General features: G+C 42.3%; 1 protein-coding gene across 2 annotated transcripts in view; it reads right to left on the bottom strand.

Moving 5' to 3' along the window:
• The window catches only part of ABHD6 (abhydrolase domain containing 6, acylglycerol lipase), a 61,386-nt gene that overhangs the window by 39,517 nt on the left and 585 nt on the right, over window positions 1-21,284 (bottom strand). For both annotated transcript variants that reach the window (XM_049862607.1, XM_049862608.1), the window contains exon 2: window positions 592-656. The gene's annotated coding sequence lies outside the window, so the exon portion shown is untranslated. The remainder of the gene's footprint in view (window positions 1-591; window positions 657-21,284) is intronic.

The following is a 21,284-nucleotide window of genomic DNA, read 5'->3' as shown; positions in this document are numbered from 1 at the left end:
TAAAGGCTGTGCTTTCCCACCCCAGCTGCCAGAAGAATCCTCTCCATTCATACCAGGGATTAGGCCTAACACCCACCAAATAAAACATGGACTCCAATCACGCCACACATAGTCTCAACTCAACTTTCCAGTCTCGACTCCCATGTCTCCACCTGCATCCCAAATAACCAACTCCGTGTTCCCCATGCCAGCTCCATACAGCCTCATTGCTCTGTCTTTGCTCAGCTCCTTCCGTGTGCTGCACTCTCATGCTCTGGCTGTCTGATGAGCTCCTCTCTGGGCTTCACAGCCTGTTTCAAATGCCACACTCTGCAGGAAACTGTCCTGGGCCCACAGGCCCATGTCTCCTAGACTCCTTTCAAGCTCAGAGCCCTGCTCTTGGACAGCTTTTGAGGACTGTTTGTAGGGGGATGTAAAGGGGCCCCTGAAAGCTTCAGGTGCCCAGTCCCCACCCAGCAGATATACTAAATCAGAGAAATCACCCCTCCCCGTTGGCCTGCAGAGAGGCTGCGCGGAAACATGCAGAGGCGGCCCCAATCCCATGAAGTGCTGCTTTTTGGGTAATCTACGGTGTTAAAAATCTATACTCACCGTTCAAAGAGCACAGCCTTCTTTTCTAGCTGCTACTGGCTCCGGCAGAAGCTGAAAATGAGATTCTGGAATAACAAGAAATAAAATGACAAAGCATTAAATTATACTAGGGAATATGAATGAACTCTTAACAGCAGGCCAAACTGCTGGCTTCAATGGAAGTGGAGCTCTCTCCTCCAAGCGAAGTCAAAGTACAAAAATCCTGGGGCTTTATGGTCTGCTTCTTGCTCAGGACACCTCCCCCAGTGAAACAACCTGTACTGGTCATTCCAGTGTGCACAAAGGGCAAGACATCTCAGATAAGGACCCAGACAGAGGAATGCTTAAAGGAGGTCAAAGAATGAAATAAGTGGTGAGAGGGCAAAGCAGGGGACGTGCTTTGAGATGCCCATGCTTCATGGGTGAGAAGGGCAATAATGCAGGAACTGGCATTCTCAGGAGAACAGTGGTTCTGGAGACTACGAACTTAACAAAGAGCCTCAAAAAAAGATACAAACTCTCCTTCCCCATTTAGGATTAGAGCTGATCTAAAAGTTGTATTCGGAAGTGAACGGGAGAAGGCAGCAACCAATGGGCAAATGAGGATAATATTGTTAACACAGTGTTTGGTGACCGGGGATCACGCTGCTCAGGAATAGGGCTGGCCAGCCATAAAGAGAAATGAAGTCCTGATATATGCTACGACAGGGATGAGCCTTGAAAAGCCTAAACAGCATTATGCTGAGTGAAATCAGCCAGACACAAAAGGACAAATATTGTATGATGACACTCAAATGAAATATCTAGAACAGACAAACGCCTAGAGACCAAAGTTGATGAGCGGTTACCAGGGGTGGGGAGCCCTGTTGGGACAGTGGTTAAGAGCTTGGCTGCTAATCAAAAGGTTGGTAGTTTGACTCTATCACCCACTCCTTGGAAACCCTATGGGGCAGTTATACTCCGTCCTATAGAGTGGCTATGAGTGGAATGGACTCAACAGCAATGGGTTTGGTTTTTTTTGGACCAGGGGCAGGGGGATGGGTGGAAGGGAATGGGAGTTATTGCTGAACGGGGACTGAGTTTTTGTTTGGGGTGACGTAAAACTTTTGGAAATGGGTGTTGGCACAAGATGGTGAATGTAATTAATGTCACTGAGTTGTACCCTTAAAAATAGCTATTAAAATAAAAAATCAGGGCTGGGAAGAAGCAGAGAGATGCTAGCCAAGGCCCAACAGCAGAAAAAGGAGACAGGCAAAGAAGAATCGGCAAAACCCTGCATTATTTCAGATGGGTCAAAAATGTAAACAGAAAAATAAAACTATAAAAGTTTGAGAAGAAAACCTAAGAACTCTGTTTTATCTCCACGGGGAAGGCTTTTCTAAGTATGCTATAAAACCCAGAGGCCAAAAAGAAAAGATGAATAAGTTGATTGCATAAAAATGTTTTAAATGATCATTAGTACAGAGACACCATACATAAGATTAAAATTTGTCAATACATATCAGAGGCGACAGATAAATTTTCTTTATGTATAAAGAATACCTACAAACTCAGTAAGAACAAGTACAAACACAAAAAACCACAATCCAATAGAAAAATGGGAAAAAGACATGAATGAACAATTTACCAGAAAAGTAAAACGAATGACTCTTAAATCTATAAGAAGATGCTCAATCCCATTTAAAAGGGAAATGCAAATTAAAACTACAAGGTGATACCAATCTTTATCATACTGGCAAAGAACAAAAAGTTTAACAGACTGTGTGGGTGACCCATTGCCAAACCAAACCCATTGCCGTCGAGTCGATTCCGACTCATAGTGACCCTACAAGACAGAGTAAAACTGCCCCATAGAGTTTCCAAGGAGTGCCTGGTGGATTCGAACTGCTAACCTTCTGGTTAGCAGCCGTAGGTCTTAACAACTGCACCGCCAGGGTGCTGGTGAGGACATGGGGAAATAGATACTCTCACATGATGGGCCACCTTAAATTGCCCTCAACAAACACTGTGGATAACAATTTGGCAGAATTGGTGTCAATGTAAAAAGCACATACTCTCGATCTACCAATCTCATCTCTGGAAATTCCCTGTGTTTATATCTGAATGGCTGTATGAAAATGTTTGTGCAAGACTGTTCATTACAACATTTTTATGCCAAAAGATTGGAAAGAACACTCATGCTCATTTTGTTGTTGTTGTGCAACCATCCATGGCCATTTATAGGGAATCTTGTAAGTATATGATGGGAGAGCTTTACAAAGGAATATTGTATGCTGCCATTAAGTGTAAATACAAGTAAATATAAGCCATTGAAATAATGAAGAAGTTCTATTTGTCCCTATGGGGGAATGACCTGTAAAGTATAGTGTTCACTCAAAAAAAGCAAGGAACAAGAGTGGACAGAATAAAACCTCTCATGAAGAGAGAGAGCCAGGGGGGTAGAATACATCACGCTTATACATGTATGAAATGTTTCTGGATAGATTCACAAGAAGCTGGCACTGGAAAGTGAAACTGGGGCAGAGGTGAGAAGGAGCCTTTTCACTGATACCCTTCTGTACCTTTTGAATTGCTACCACGTCCATGTACAAAGTTTTTTCTAACTAAAAAATACCATATAAACTCTCAAATAAAATAGCCTATCCTATGGTGTCCAATACTGCAGCCACTAGCCACATGTGGCTGTTTAAATTAAATAAAACTAAGTTCCTCAGCTGCACTAGCCACATTTTAAGTGCTCAATGGGGCCTGGTACACAACAGGTAAACACTGGGCTTCTAACCAAAAAGTTGGTGGTATGAACCCACCCAGAGGCTCTGTGGGAAAAAGACCTAGCGATCTGCTCCTGTAAAGATTACAGCCAAGAAAACCCTATGGGGCAGGAGGCGAAGCCAACATGGTGCTATAGACAGAAGCACCATGCCGTCTCTGTGCAGCAAAGACCCAAAAAACTAAGTAAAACAGATACAAATATCAATCAATCCTGGAACCTAAGCATCAAATGAATTATTAAATGGAGTCCTTTGGTTAGAGAACCAAACAATATCAGACAACAACCTGAATCTAGGACAGAAGACAGCATCAGCCAGATACAAACCTAGATAATGAACTCTCAAGGATAAAACAAAACTAAAAAATTTACAACAGGGAACCAGTAAGGTCAATCTATAAATGACAACAACGCCAGAACAATAAAAGAGAGAATAAACAGAGTAAGTATAGAACTTTCAAATGGAGAGGAAGTCAAGGCAATATCAAGTAATAAAAGACTGGTTTAAACTTAGGAAGACGGGGTAAATTTCAAGGTAACCACAAAGAAAGTTAACAAAGCTGCTCATCAAAATACAGAAGAAAAACATAAAGTCTCAGTAGACACAAAAATCTACAACAACAAAAAATACACAAACAAAAGGAATTCACCACAGAAGAGGAAGAGGAACAGAGAAAACATCAGCACCACAAGAAAAATCACTACAAAAGGACAGCAATAAACTCACACCTATCAATAATGACACTGAATGTAAACGGCTGAAGTGCACCCATGCAGAGACAGAGAACGACAGAATGGATTAAAAAACAGGACCGTCAATATGCTGTCTATGAGAGACACACCTTAGAAATAAAAATATTAAAAATGAAAGGATAGAAAAATATATTATCATGTAAACAGCAACCAAAAAAGAGTACAAATGGCAATACTGATCTCAGATAAAATAGACTTTAAAACAAAATCCACCATAAAAGACAAAAACTCATTTCCATCAAGTCAATTCCAACTCATAGTGACCCTACAGGACAGAATGGAACTGCCCCATATGGTTTCCAAGGAGTGGCTGTTGGATTCGAACTACTGAGCTTTTGATTAGAAGCTGCAGTTCTTAACCACTGTGCCACCAGGGCTCCCCATAAAAGATAAGGAAGGACATTATATAACGACTAAAGGGACAATCAACCACGAGGATATAATCATAATAAATATCTATGCACCCAATGACAGGGCTCCAAAATACATAAAACAAACTCTAACAGCACTAAAAAGAGAAACTGACAGTTTTCACAGTAATAGCTGGAGACTTCAATACACCACTCTTGGTAAAGGACAGAACATCTAGAGAGAAACTCAACAAAGATACAGAAGATCTAAAGGCCACAATCGACCAACTTGACCTCACTGACATATACAGAACACTCCACCCAACAGCAGCAAAGTAGGGATTCTTTTCTAACACACGTGGAACATTCCCCAGAATAGACCACATCTTAGGCCACAAAGCAATGCTCAACAAAATCCCAAACACCGTGATAATACAAAGCACATTTTCTGATCACAATGCAATAAAAGTAGAAATTAATAACAGGACGAGCAAGGAAAAAAACTCCAATACATGGAAACTGAATAACACCCTGGTTAAAAACCACTGGGTAATTGAAGAAATCAAAGATGGAATAAAAATAATTCCTAGAATCAAATAAGAATGAAAACACCTCATACCAAAGTCCCTGTGACACAGCAAAGGCAGTGCTCAGAGGTCAATTTATAGTAATAGAGGCACACATCAAAAAAGAAGAAAGGGACAAAATCAAAACCTTAGCTATACAACTCAAACAAATAGAATAGCAAAAGCAGCCCACAGCCACCAGAAGAAAGAAAATAATAAAGATCAGAGCAGAAAAAAATGAAATCAAGAATAGGAAAACAATAGAATCAACAAAATAAAAAACTGGTTCTTTGAAAGGATCAACAAAATCCATAAACCACTGGCCAAAATGACAAAAGAAAGAGAGGATGCAAATAACTCTAATAAGAAATGAAATGGGGGACATTACAACAGACCCAATTGAAATAAAAAGAACCGTAACAGAGCACTATGAAAAACTATACCCCGACAAATTAAAAAACCTACAGGAAATAGATAAATTTCTAGAAACACACTACCTACCTAAACTAACACAAACTGAGGTCAAAAATATGAACAGACTCATGACAAGAGAAGAAATTGAAAAGGTAATTTAAAAAACTCCCAACCAAAAAAATCCTTGACCCAGGTGGCTTCACTGGTGAATTCTACCAAACATTCAGAGAAGAGCTTACACCAGTACTACTCAAACCATTTCAGAACATTAAAAAGGAAGGGATGCTTCTGAATTCATTCTATGAAGCTAGCATAACTCTGATCCCAAAGCCAGGCAAAGACATCACAAAAAAAGAAAATTACAGGCCAATATCTCTCATGAATATAAAACCAAAAAACCAAACCCAGTGCCATCGAGTCGATTCTGACTCATAGCGACCCTATAGGACAGAGTAGAACTGCCCCACAGAGTTTCCAAGGAGCGCCTGGCAGATTTGAACTGCCAACCCTTTGGTTAGCAACCGTAGCACTTAACAACTACGCCACCAGGGTTTCCCTCATGAATATAGATGCAAAAATTCTAGCCAATAGAATTCAGCATCATATCAAAATCCTGACCAAGTGGGATTCATACCAGGTATGCAAGGATGGTTCAACATTAGAAAATCAAACAATGTTATCCACCACATAAATAAATCAAAAGAAAAGAATCGTATTATCATTTCAATTGATGAAGAAAAGGCACTGGACAAAATCCAACACCCATTCTTTATAAAATTCTCAATAAAATAGGTACAGAATGGAAACTCCTCAACATAATAAAGGACGTCTATACAAAACCAACAGTCAACAACATTCTTAACGGAGGGAGGCTGAAAACATTCCCCCGAGAACAGGAACAAGACAACGTTGCCCTTTACCACTACTCCTATTTAACACCATGCTGGAAGTCCCAGCTAGAGCAATAAGGCAAGAAAAAGAAATAAAGGGCATCCAAATTGGTAAAGAAGAAGTAAAACTATCCCTATTTGTGGATGATGTGATACTATACATACATAGCCCAAAGGACTCCACAAGGAAACTACTGGAACTAATAGGAAGATTCAGCAGAGTAGCAAGATACAAGATAAGCATACAAAAATCAGTTGGTTTACTATGCACCAATAAAGAGAACTATGAAAAGGAAGGAAACCCTGGTGGTGTAGTGGTTAGGTGCTATGGCTGCTAACCAAAGGGTTGGCAGTTCGAATCTGCCAGGCGCTCCTTGGAAACTCTATGGGGCAGTTCTACTCTGTCCTACAGGGTCACTATAGGTCGGAATCGACTCAACGGCACTGGGTATGAAAAGGAAATCAGGAAAGCAATATCATTTATAATAGCTCTTAAAAAAAAAAACAACTTAAGAATAAATCTAACCAGGGATGTAAAACACGTGTACAAAGAAAACTAAAAACACTACTGCAAGAAACCAAACAAGACCAACATGAATGGAGAAACATACCATGCTCATGGATAGGTAGACTCAACATTGTAAAAATGTCAATTTCACCCAAAGCAATCTAAAAATACAATGCAATTCCAATCCAAATACCAACAGCATTCTTTAAAAAGATGGAAAAACTAATCATTAACTTTATATGGAAAGGAAAGAGGCCCCAGATTAGTAAAGCACTACTGAAGAAAAAGAATAAAGTAGGAGGACTCACACTACCTGACCTCAGAACTTACTATACAGCTATGGTAGTCGAAACAACCTGTTATTGATACAATGACAGACACATTGATTAATGGAACAGAATCGAGAACCCAGATGTAAATCCACCCACCTATGGTTACCTGATCTTTGACAAAGGACCAAAGTCCATTAAATAGGGAAAAGACAGTTTAACAAATGGTGCTGGCAAAACTGGATATACATCTGTGAAAAAATGAAACAGGACCCCAACCTCACACCATATACAAAAACTAGTTCAAAATGGGTCAAAGACCTAAATACAAAACCAAAAACTGTAAAGATCATAGAAAAAAAAAATAGGGTCAACACTACCCAGTGAACACTAGAGGCCCTAATATACAGCATAAATAGGATACAAACCATAACTAGCAATACACAAACACCAGAAGATAAGCTAGATAACTGGGATCTTCTAAAAATTAAACACTTATCCTCATCAAAAGCCTTCACCGAAAGAATAAAAAGAGAACCTACAGACTGGGAGAAAAATTTTGGCTATGACAAATCCAACAAAGGTCTAATCTCTAAAATTTATAGGAAAATCCAGTGTCTCTACAACAAAAACACAAATAATCCAATTTAAAAATGGGCAAAGGATATGAACAGACACTTCATCAAAGAAGACATTCAGGCAACTAAAAGACATATGAGGAAATGCTCAAGATCACTAGCCATTAGAGAAATGCAAATCGAAATACAATGTGATATCATCTAACCCTGGCATTACCGGCAGGAATCAAAAAACAGAAAATAACAAATGTCGGAGAGACCGTGAGGAGCTTGGAACTCTTATACACTGCTGGTGGGAACGTAAAATGATACAACCATTTTGGAAAATGATATGGCACTTCCTTAAAATGCTAGAAGTAGAAATACCATACAATCCAGCAATCCCACTCCTACAAATATATCCTAGAAAAGGTTTACACACAGAAACAATATTTGATGGTTACAAGGGAGGGGAGGCGTGGGAAGGGAAAAACACTAACTAGACAATAGATAAGTAGTAACTTTGTGAAGGGTAAGACAGTACACAATACTGGGGAAGCCCGCACAACTTGACCAAGGCAAGGTCATGGAAGCTTCACAGACACATCCAAACTCCCTAAGGGACCAAATGACTGGACTGAGGGCTGGGGATCATGGTCTCAGGGAACACCTAGCTCAACTGGCATAATTTTCACGCCGTCGGGGTGAAAATCCCTCCATCTCTACACATCAGCCAGGTGGCCTGGCTGCCTACTAAGGTAACACTCAAAGACTGAGGGGATTCCTACCCTATGTGATGTCACTGCCCAAAGGTTAAGTTGGAGTGGCAGGAACTGCAATCCTTAACGGTTGAAGTCCAGCACTCTAAGAAGAGGATAAGGATTCTCCATGCTGTAACCACAAGAGTGTCCCTTCAGCACTATCTCCTCTGTGCTCTGGGCTAGGTACTGATAACAGGAGTCACTCTATCCTACCTTGCACCAAGGCACTGGCAACAGGTTCCTCCAGGGGTTCTTGTTGGAGAACCAGCCCAGCCCACAGCTTCCTGGTCGGCTTCTGTCTCCTGAGGCAATGCTGTGGGCAAGGACACTTGACCAAACCAGGCTTGTCCCGTGGGTGGGAAATCACAGACCAAAAAACCCTGCGACCCAATTCTCCAGAGGAGAGACACAGCCAGAGAAGTGACTGGCAGACAGACCAATCTGGGGCTCGACTGGAAGGCAGGGAACTTGCAGATGCTGCGATGTATCTTTCTAAAATTACTTTGGTTGAAAATCAAGGCAATGAGACATATCACACACATGCCCTGACCCAGGCCAGCACCTTCAAAACATCATCAGTCTTTTAGGTCAAATGTGGTCTGTGGTGACAGTATAAAACAACTTCCTGCTTGAAATCATGTTTTAAACAAGAAAAGCTTACAGTCCACCTAAGATACATCCACTTGTCCTACCCCAGCCGGAACAAAGGAGAATGAAGAAAACCAAAGACACAAGGGAAACATGAGTCCAAAGGATTAATGGACCACAACTACCACAACCTCTATCAGACTGAGCCCAGAACCAGAACTAGATCCCAGCAAGGATCACGGTTCAGGGCCCCAGACAGAGTAGGAGAAAAATGCAGAACAAAATTCAAGTTCACGTGCACACACACGCACACACACAAAATGACCAGACCTGGTGGTCTAACAGAGACTGGAGCAACCCCGAGAGCACGGTCTCCGGTCACCCTTTTAACTCCGTACTGAAGTCACTTCTCCTGAGGTTCACCCTTCAGCCAAAGATTAGACAGGTCTATTGGGCCAACAATAACACACGTGAGGGTCAGGCTTCATAGCTCAGTTCACACCTGGGAGACTAATGGCCACACCAGCCAAAAGCAAAGATGAGAAGGCAGGAAGGGACAGGAAAACTGGACGAATGGAAACAGGGAACCCGGCGCAGAGAAGGGGACAGTGTTGACACATTGTGGGGTTAGCAACCAATGTCACAAAACAATCTGTGTATAAGAAACGAATTTGCTCCGTAAACTTTCACCTAAAGCGTGATTAAAAAAGACAGAAACCCGTGCCAGAAACTCTCCAGCCACACCCTGACCCTTTGACTCCAAGCTTCTCCAAGCCTTAAGGCTCTTTATTGTTGCTGTTAAATTGAGTCGCTTCTGACTCACGGCGACCCCATGCACGCAGAGCAGAACACTCCATAGGGTTTTCAAGGCTTTAGGCTCTGGGATGCCCAGAACAAGCTTTTATGCAAACAGTTTGCCATGAATGTGTGAACACATTCACTGTAACCAACCGAGGTCACCCCTCAGAGGTAAAGGACTAGAAAGGGCATCTCATAAGCCACTATTTTCCACATGACTGAAAGGAATTAAAATAGCCCTCCATATGGGTATGCAAAAGCAGAGGGCCTAAAATAGAACCTCAGCACCCAAAAACATTCTCCTGTTGCCGAAGCTGCATGCCTAAAAGGAAAAGCCAGGAGATTAAAGGGGGGGGTTGCCATTTCTAAAGAGGGTGAACTTGGTCTACAGATTTTCTAACTGCGGGAACAAAGCAGTGTTAAACAAATGGAAGCCCTTTTATAAACATGTGATAGGTTTATAACAGGATAGATTTCTGGCTCCCAACACAAAGTCAAGAACCTTTGTGAGATAGTGGTACCCACTTTCTTTCTAGCCAGAACCTTCTCCCCAGAGGAGATCTCAGTAACCCAGGAAAACTGGCACCAGGAAAGGGAATATAAGGTGAAAGCGCATGCAGAAATTCATAGTTAAGAGTGAAACAAAATGCAGCAACCAAAATACAAACAATTCAAAAAAAAAAAAAATGGGCAAAAGACTTTGTCATAGATTGAATTGTGTCCCCCCAAAATATGTCAACTTGGTTAGGCCATGATTCCCAGCATTGTGTGGTTGTCCTCCATTTTGTGATTGTAATTTTCCTATGTGTTGTAAATCCTAATCTCTGCCTACGGTTAATGAGGCAAGACTAGATTATGTTAAAGAGGATTAGTGTGGGATTGTAACACCCTTACTAAGGTCACATCCCTGATCCAATATAAAGGGAGTTTCCCTGGGATGCCTGCACCACCTTTTATCTTATAAGAGATAAAAGGAAAGGGAAGACAGCAGAGAGTGGGGGGATGTCATATCACCAAGAAAGCAGCCAGGAGAAGAGCACCTCCTTTGGACCAGAGGTTCATGTGCTGAGAAGCTCCCAGACCAAGGGAAGACTGATGACAAGGACCGTCCTCCAGAGCAGACGGAGAAAGAAAGACTCCCCCTGGAGACTTGCCCTAAATTTGGACTTGTAGCCCACTAGACTGTGAGAAAATAAATTTCTCTTTATTAAACCCATCCACTTGTGGTATTTCTGTTACAGCAGCACTAGATGACTAAGACAGACTTGAATAGACATTTCTCCAAAGAAGATATTCAAATGGCCAATAAGCACATGAAAAAATGCTCAACATCATTCCAAACCCAAACTCACTGCTGTCGAGTCAATTCCGACTCACAGCGACCCTAGAGGACAGAGTAGACCTGCCCCACAGAGTTTCCAAGGAGCGCCTGGTGGATTCGAACTGCCGACCTTTTGGTTAGCAGCCGTAGCACTTAACCACTATGCCACCAGGGTTTCCCAATATCATTAAAAACCTAGGGAAACGCAAATTAAAACGAAAACGATACCACTTCACTTCTGTTACCAAAAAAAATCCGTTACCATAGAGTCAATTCTGACTCATAGCAACCCTATAGGACAGAGTAGAACTGCCCCATAGGGCTTCTAAAGAGTGGCTGGTGGATTCAAACTGCTAACCTCTTGGTTAGCAGCTGAGCTCTTAACCACTCCACCTCCAGGGCTCCTTACATAAGTGAGGTCATACAATATTTATCCTTTTGTGATTGGCTTATTTTGCTCAGCATAATGTCTTCATGCTCCATCCATACTGTAGCATGTATCATGACTTCTCCTAGTGGCTAAGTAGTATCCCACTGCATGTATGTACCACATTTTGGTTATCCATTCATCTGATGATGAGCACTTAGGTTGTTTCCACCTTTTAGCTATTGTGAATAGTGATGCAGTGAACACTGGTCTCTTTTTGAGTCTCTACTTTCAAGTTTTTGGGGTATATACCTAGTAGTGGGATTGCTGGGTCATATGATAGTTCTATTTTTGGTTTTTGAGGAACCACCATGCTGTTTTCCACAACGGCTATGCCGTTTTGCATTCCCACCAGCGAAAGATAAGGGTTCCAATTTCCCCATATCTTTGCATTTTTTTTTTTTTTAATCTTAGCCATCCTAAAACCCGAAAATCAACCCTGTTGCTGTTGAGTCAATTCTGACTCATAGCAACCCTATGGGATAGAGTTGAACTGTTCCATAGGGTTTCTAAGGAGCAGCTGGTAGATTTGAACTGAGGACCTTTTGGTTAGTAGACAAGCTCTTAACCATTGATCCTAGTGGGAATGAAATAGTATCTCATTGTGGTTTTGATTTGGATCTCTCTGATGGCTAAAGATGTTGAGCATCTTTTCATGTGTTCGGTGCCTATCTGAACGTCCTCTTTGGTGAAATGTCTATGCAAGTCAGTTGCTTATTTATGATTGGGTTATTTGGCTTTTTGTTTTTAAGTTGTTGAAGTTTTACATATATATACTGTTTACTATATTCTTGTTGGATATATGGTTTCTGAAGATATTCTTCCAGTCAGTAGTTTGTCTTCTCACTTTTTTTGGTAAAGTCTTTTGATGAACAAAAGTTTTTAATTTTTATACGGTCCCATTTATTTATTTTGTCTTTTGCTGTTAATGCTTTCATTAACAGACAGTCCATTGCTGAAATCTAGGCCTGACAGCATTGCCCCTGCTTGTTCTTCTAAGCATTTTATGGTTTTAGTTTGAATATTTTGGTCCTTATTTTTTTTTATTTGTTTTTGTGTGTGGTGTGAGGCATGGATCCTGTTTCATTTTTCTGCATGTTGAAATCCAATTTTCCCAGGAGCATTTATTAAAGAGACTCTTCTTTTTCCATTGAATGGCCTTAGCATTCTTGCCAAATATAGCTAAGAACATGAAGCCACATGGGCCCTAGACAGATGCACCATACCATCCGCCTGCAGCAAAGACCCAAAAAACTAAGTAAAACAGACACAATCGTCAATCCTGGAAACCTAAGCATCAAATGAAGGGAAAAAGGACTAGATCAAACACAAAATGGAACAAAAAAACTGGCAGAACACGGAGAATGAGGAGCGATATGGAGTGGAGATCCCCTGCAAACTAACACTGCACAGCGTTGCCATCTTAAAACACACCCAGCAACAATCCCAGACAGGGATTACAGGAAGGCTCCCAACAGGAGACAGAGCACCCAGTAACAAGAGAAACACACTTTCTGACCCCCCACCCTTCTAGTGAATATAAGCAAGAATCCCACCCCCCCATCCCAGGAGCTGCAACTGCAGAGTCCACAATATGAAACACCCCACCCCTGGGCATGCCCCGTTCCTTCTCATCTTGTGGATTTTTTTTATCTTTCACTTTTCTTTCTCTCTCCCACCTAGCCTTGTAAGTCACTTCCCCCTACCTCCCACCAGCCCGCACTGTGCTGCTGCAGCTAGCATGTCTCCAGTGCTAAGCCCACCACCACACCAGGCCCACACTGCTCCTCCACTCCTGCCACTCGACCAGCTGCTAAATGATGGGAAATGAGTTGTCTGATACCCCTACCCATCTAGGTAGGGGCTGTGAATGATCCCATACTGCTGGACCAACATCAGGATGCAGACAGCACCGCCTAGTCTGCCCTCAAGCACCTCGTACAGCATACAGTGTACAGTGAAGTGGGCTCCCCCTTCCTGCTGCTGCCCTGCCCACCTGGGCAAGGTGGTGGAAGCTATCATGCCCACAGACGAGCAAGCAGCAAAGCAGGCCCAGCCCACCTGCCCTGACATATCAAAACAAAAAAGCAGAAGCAGACAGACATACAATCAATAAATAAAGAAAATAACACCTTAATGTCTCGGAGATAGCAGACAATACCAAAAAACATAAAAAAAAGGAGGGCAAGATGGCTCCAGCAAGTGACCAAAATAAAGAATCAGATAACCTTATGGCAGAAGAAAAGGCATCAGAACTACCCGATAGGGAATTCAAAAGTCTAATATTTAGGACTCTTCAAGAGATTAGCAAAGAGATCAAAGAAAACACAGACAAAACCAATGAAAACATAGCCAAAATCAAAGAAAACAGACAAAGCAATAGAAGAACTCAGGAAAATAATACAAGACCAAAAAAATCAAAATAAATAAATAATTAGAAATCACACAAAAACAGCAACTAGAAATCTAAAAGATAAACAAAATTTCAGAAATGGACAACTCAATAGAAGGTTTTAGGAGAAAATCTCAAACAGTGGAATATACAATTGATGAGACTGAAGATAAATACATGGATGCCACTTTGTTTTAGGAAAAATCAGAGGAATAAATGAAGAAAATCTAAGAATTATGTGGGACACAATCAAGCACAAAAATCTGCATGTGATTGGACTTCCAGAAAAGGGGAGAAAATGGAAAACACAGATAAGATTGTTGAAGATTTGCTGGCAGAAAACATCCCAAATATCATGAAAGACAAAAAGGTGACCATCCAAGAAGCTCAAAAAACACCATACAGGATAGACCCCAAAAGAAAGTCAGCAAGATGTATCATAATAACACTTGCTAAAACCAAAGAAAGAACCCTGAAAGCAGCTTGAGAAATCAAAGATGGAATAAAAAAAAAAAAAAATCCTAGAATTAGATAAGAATGAAAACATATACCAAAACTTTTTGGGACACAGCAAAGGCAGTGCTCAGGGGTCAATTTATAGCAATAAATGTACACTTCAAAAAAGAAGAACAGGCCAAATTCAAAATGTTAGGCCTACAACTCGAACACACAGAAAGAGAACAGCAAAAGAAGCCCACACCCTCCAGAGGAAAGGAAAAATAAGGATAAGAGCAGAAATGAATGAAATAGAAAAACAATAGAATCAACAAGACAAAATGTCGGTTCTTTGAAAAAAATCAATGAAATCAACAAACCATTGACTAAACTGACAAAAGAAAAACAGGACAGGAAGCAAATAACACAAATAAGAAATGAGATGGGGACGTTACAATAGACTCAACTGAAATAAAAAGGGTCATAACAGAATACTATGAGAAAATGTACTCCAACAAATTTGAGAACCTACAGGAAACAGACAAATTTCTAGAAACACAGCACCTACCTAAACTGACACAATCCCAGACACAAAATCTGAACAGACCCATAACAAGAGACTGAAGAGGTAATTTAAAAACTCCCAGCAAAAAAAAAAAGCTTGTACATTGTCAGTTGTGGTTTGTATTGTATTTAGGCCATGTATTAAGGACATTTTTTTCTTCCATAATCTTTGGTTTTATATTTAGGTCTTTGATTCATTTTGAGTTAGTTTTTGTGTATGATGTGAGGTATGGCTCCTGTTTCATTCTTTTATAGATGTACATCCAGTTTTGCCAGCAGCATTTGTTAAAAAGATCATCTTTTCTTCATTTAATGGACCTTGGGCGTTCGTCAAAGATCAGCTAACCATAGGTGGGTAGATTTGCATCTGGGGTCTTGATTCTGTTCCATTGGTCTATGTGTCTGTCACACAACGGAATACTACGCAACAATAAAGAACAATGATGAATCCACGAAACATCTCACAACATGGATGAATCTGGAGGGGTTATCCTGAGTGAAATAAGTCAATCACAAAATGACAAATACTGTATGAGACCACTATTATAAAAACACAGAAAAAGGTTCACACAGAGGAAAAAAAAAATCTTTGATGGTTATGAGGCAAGGGAGGGGTGGAGAGGGGAAATCACTAACTAGATAGTAGACAACTGTCAACTTTGGTGACGGGAAAGACAACATGCAATATAGGGGAAATCAGCACAATTTGACCAAGGCAAAGTCACAGAAGCTCCCTGGACACATCCAAACACCTTGAGGGACCGAGTTGCTGGTGCTGAGGGCTGGGGACCATAATCCCAGGGGACATCTAGGTCAAAGGGCATAACATAAAAAAAAAATACCCATAACATAGTTCATAAAAAAAGAGTTCCACGTCTTAAGTGAGTAGCATCTGGGGTCTTAAAAGCTTGTGTGTGGCCATCTAAGATACATCTATTAATCCCATCCAGTCTGAAACGAAGGAGAATGATAAAAACCAAAGGGGCAAGGAAAATATTAGTCGAAAGGACTAAAGGACCACATGGACCACAGCCTCCACCAGCCTGAGCCCAGAAGAACTAGATAGTGCCCAGCTACTACTACTGACCACTCTGACAGAGATCACAGTAGAGGGTCCCAGACAGAGCAGGAGAAAAATACAGAACAAAATTCAAAGTCACAAAAAAGACTAAACTTACTAGTTTGACAGAGACTGGAGGAACCCTACAAAGCAAACAGTAACACAACACATGTGAGGAACGTGCTTCTTAGTTCAACAGAGTGCACAAAACCAAATGCGCCACACCTGCCTAAAAGCAAAGCCGAGAAAGCAGGAAGGGACAGGAAAACTGGATGAATGGACATGGGAAATCCTGGGGTGTAGAGGGAAAGGGGAAGAATGCTGACAAATTGCAGGGATTGCAACCAATGTTACAAAACAATTTGTGTATAAGTTTTTGAATGAGAAACTAATTTGCACTGTGCACTTTCACCTAAAGCACAACACAATTAAAAAAAAAAAAAAATCAGTTGACCCCAGAAGTGTGGGTTTATTTCTGGACTTTCAATTCTATTGTCTATGTGTCTATTGTCACACCAGTACCAGGATGTGTGGATTACCAAAGCTGTACAGTGTGTTTTAATCAGGAACAGTGAGGCCTACTTTGTTCTTCTCCTTCAACTTTTTTTTTTTTTTTAAAGCTATCTGAGGCCTCTTGCCGTTCCATAAAAGCCGAGGATTTGTTTTTCTATCTCTGTAAAGATGGCTGCTAGCATCTGATCCGGATTGTGTTGAATCTATACATGGCTTTGGGTATTACTGACATCTTAACAATATTAAGTTTTCCAACCCATCAATATGGAACACCTTTCCATTTATTTAAGTCTTCTTTAATCTCTTTCATCAGCGTTTTACAGTTTTCATTGTATAAATTCTTCACATCTCTGGTTAGACTGATTCCTAGGTATTTTATTCTCTTTGATGTCATTGTAAATGGAATTGTTTCTCTCATTTCCCTTTCAGGTTTCTCACTACCGGTGTACAGAAACCTGTGGATTTTTGTTTGTTGACCGTGTACCCTGCAACTTTGCTAGAAGTATTTTTTTTTAAGTTCACAGTCTTGAAGGCAGTCAGTCATTCTCAATCCTGGCTGCATTATTAGAATCCCCTGGGGAGCTTTTAAAAATTATGATTCCTGGGCCTCAGCCCTGGAGATTGAGATTCAGTTGGACCTGGCCCAGGCATGGGTGTTTTTTAAAAAAGTTCTCTAGGTGGTTCTAATGTGCAGCCAGGGCAGAGCTGCATCGCCCTGAGATGCTTCATTTGATCCCACCCTCTCTCTCATCCTTTTAACCTGCTTTGTTAAAAGCCAGTAAGTCAGCCAGCCAGAACGAGGTTAGGGGGGTTTATTAACCTTCCCTTTCTCTGCTCACTCTTTTTCTTGGCCTGCAGATGACTTGACAGGAGGAATGGAACTTAACCCCATCATCAAGCAGCTTTGCCATGGTCTTATTAATCTAAAACAACACTGTGCCATAGAACTTACTACGAAGACGGAAATGTTCTCTATCTGCTATAGTGTGACTGAAAAACTGGATTTTGAATTCGATGTAATTTTAATTTAAATAGCCACATGTGACTAGTGACCATCACATTAGACAGCATGAAAAATGTGGAAGTCCCTCAGGATCCCAGAAGTCCGGTAGACTGCTAAATTCCACAGAACTGGGAAATTTACAAAAAGTGACGTCTTCAAAAGCAATCTAAACTCAAAGGTTTTCAATTATCCCAATAAAGAATGAAGAGAAATTTTAAAGTAAAACTTTTTCTACTTGCAGAACTAGCTTCCTGGCATATTCCAAACACTTAGCTTTGAGGGGACATTCCTGTCCCCCTCTTTTAAATTAATTAATAGCCTTTATTTTTTAAAGCAGCTTCAGGAAACCCTGGTGGCTTAGTGGTTAAGTGCTACGGCTGCTAACCAAAATGTCAGCAGTTCGAATCTGCCAGGTGCTCCTTGGAAACTCTATGGGGCAGTTCTACTCTGTCCTATAGGGTTGCTGTGAGTCAGAATCGACTCGATGGCAGTGGGTTTGGTTTTTTTGTTTTCAGGTTTACAGAAAAATTGAGCAGAAGGTACAGAGTTCCCATACGCCCCTCCCCATCCCTGCAGTTGCCCCTATTATTAACACCTTGCCTTAGTGTGGTACATTTGTTACAACTGACAAATGAATATTGTTCCATTATTATTAATTAAAGTCCATAGTTCCCCTCTTCTTTTGAACACTCATCACTGCCATAACTGACCCAGTCACCAAAATAACCAGGAGTTTAGTAAAGAAAATGGCATAACTCACTGCCATAGAGTTGATTTTGACTCACAGCAACCCTACAGGACAGAGTGGAACTGCCCCGTAAGGTTTCCAAGGCTGTAAATCTTTACAGAAGCAGACTGCCACATCTTTCTTCCACAGAGCAGCTACTGGGTGTGAATCACCAACCTTTCGGTTAGCAGCCAAGCGCTTAACCACTGCACCACCAGGGCTCCTACAGAATATGGCATAGGGAAATTGATTTCTGCTCTTAGCTCCTTACTAGCCTACTAGGATAAAATACTCACTCCTGCTTTCCTTCCATGCAAATCCAGAGAGAAGCTTTGATTCTAACCTCCAGCCCGCAAGACACGCCTGAACCAACATAGAGTGCAAATCGAGGTCACCTCTAAGAGCAAGTTTTTTTCTCTTATCATTAAGTTTCATAATTACTTCCAGCTGCACACACTAAATTTCCACATTCACTCCAGGTGTGCAGATTCTCAGAGTCCAATGCTTGCTAATTTCTAAAACTAGGGAAATAGAAAAGGAATTCTGTCTCTTCCTGCAAAGCAAAGGATGGGTTAGGCTGAAGAAACCCTCATAGGCCTTTCTGAGCACAAAAAAATGCTTACCTCTTCTTGGCCAGAACTCCTTTGGCCCACCCTAAGCACAGTCAATGTCAGTGCTTTAGTAATAATTTTTCTGTAGTAACTCAAAATGACGGTAAACTGTCACTCACGTTTCATAACAACAAAACGAACTAAACCCATTGCCAGCGAGTTGGTTCCGACTCATAGCGACCCTACAGGACAGAGTAGAAGTGCCCCACAGGGTTTCCAAGTCTATGAGTCTTTACAGAAGCAGACTGCCACATCTTTCTCTCGCAGAGCAGCTTGTGGATTTGATCCTTTGGTTAGCAGTCTGGCACTTAACCACTGTGCAACCAGGCTCCTCTTTCATAGTAATCTGTTACTGTCAAGTTGATTCCGACTCATAGCGACCCTACAGGACAGAGTAAAGCTGCCCCACAGGGTTTCCAAGGAGCGGCCGGTAGGTTGGAACTGCTGACCTTTTGGTTTGCAGCCAAGCTCTTAACCATTGTGCCATCAGGGTTCCGCCTGTAAAACAGCTAGTGCTTATTGAGTGCTTACCATGTCCTGGGCGGTGTGCAGTATTTTATCTAAGTCTCACCACTGTCTCCAGAAACTATTATCAGAAACAGGCTCAGAAAGGTTAGGTAACTTGCCCATGGCCACACAGCTAGCAAGTAGTAGAGGTAAGATTTGAACCCAAGTTTGTCTGATTTCCCGGTGAAAATCCTTTTGGTTAAGAACAAAAATAAATGTATGATATTAATGTAAGGTACAAGGTTCAACCATTTTCCCTGTAGTCAGGCCGAAGCTCAACTGAGGGAGGTTGGCATTGCAGGGTTCAGAAATCCTGAGCCTGTTCTTACTTCAGAAGTCGACCCTTCCTCCCATGGACCCCTCTCTCTGCGTTCTAGAGGCTGACCAGGCAGGCAGGTCGCAAGAGGGGCCTTGGGGAGTGTTTCTGGTTCTGCAGGACAACTGCACCTAACAGGGTGATGCCCACAGGAGCATTTTCCAAATGCCATCTGGGGGGTGGGAAGTAGTAAGATTCCAGCTATGGATTCCAGGAGAGAAAGGAACAGCTTTCATGAGCAGGGGGAATCAGGGGCATATTCCCGGAGGGGACAGCTGAGCTGCCCTAAGGGGTATATGAGGTTCCAGGAAGGCATTCCCGAGGACAACAGCTAAGCTAAAGCAGCAGTGGGAAGAAGCCACGCTCTGGTGCTCAGCCAAGGCAACAGGAGGTGGTGCGGCCGAGTCTCTAGGGGCCTCTGCTTAGGGGCCTGGGATACCAGGCGGTAGCCCAGGAAGAACACGTGAGGCCCTGTTTTGCATCCCAGACCTGGTACTTTCTAGCTGTGTGGCCTTCAGCCAGTCCCTTCTCTCCGGGCCTCAGTCTCTTTGAAGAGGGCACCAAGGAGCCCTTGCTGGTCTAGGAACCTAATTAAAAAAAAATAATGGATGCTGGGAACACAGGTTATTTCTCTCCTTTCTAACTTCTTACATTATAAAAATGGTGTTAAGAAGACTTAATTAGTTACAATTGGGTAACAAAGTCTAGTGGTTCAGAACGGGAGCTGTGAAGTCAGGCTCACTGTATCTGGGGCCGCCTCTGGAAGCCTCACTCTTCCTTGGCACCTACCACATGGGTATGTTATAAGGGTTATGGCAGATAATCTTCCTAAAGTGCTTAGCACAGGGCCTGGCACCCACACCCAAAAAACTCGTTGTGGTCGAGTAGATTTTGACTCATAGCGACCCTACAGGACAAAGCAGAACTGCCCCATAGAGTTTCCAAGGAGCAGCTGGCGGATTTGAACTGCTGACCTTTCGGTCAACAGCTGTAGCACTCAACCACTACCCACACACTTGCTTATTGTATCTCAGTTACTATTGTTATTAGACTATTTTTAAGCCCAAGCCCAGCGGAGCCCACCATCAGGGATCTCTGAGCTGGAGCTGGAGAAGGGTGAGGCAAATTGCGGGCCTCCTGGTCCCAGCGGGGGTAGGACCCTGTGCCCGTTTCCTCTTCTTAATCATCCTGGGGCACGAAAAGGACCCTAAGAATACATACTCCTGGATGCCCAGCCTCTAGACCCCGGGCATCTTTTTCCTTCCTCCCTGCCTCCCTCTCTCAACTTGGCCTCCCCCACTGGTCTGCGGGTTCAGTTCAGGGGAGCAGGTCTCCACGTGCCCTCCCTACAGCCCGCGTTACACAATCCGCATTTGCACGGCTGCAGCCTGAAAACCCGTGCAGGCGTAGGCGGGGATGCCGGGGTGGCGGGCTGGCGGGCACCCGGCTGTCAGGGTGGTTGGACCAGAATCCCGATTCGCGGGTGGCAGGGTGGAGAGGGCACAGGTCGAGGCAACTGGAGCAGACTGTGGGAAGGGAAGCTGAAAGCCTGCTGGGGGCGAGTGTTGGAGGGGTCTTAGGGCGTGCAGCTGTCTGGAGTTGGACGGGGGGAGG

The sequence above is a fragment of the Elephas maximus genome, chromosome 20 (genome assembly GCF_024166365.1).
Source record: "Elephas maximus indicus isolate mEleMax1 chromosome 20, mEleMax1 primary haplotype, whole genome shotgun sequence".
Taxonomy (NCBI): Eukaryota; Metazoa; Chordata; class Mammalia; order Proboscidea; family Elephantidae; genus Elephas; species Elephas maximus.
This window is presented reverse-complemented; position numbering and strand designations above follow the sequence as displayed.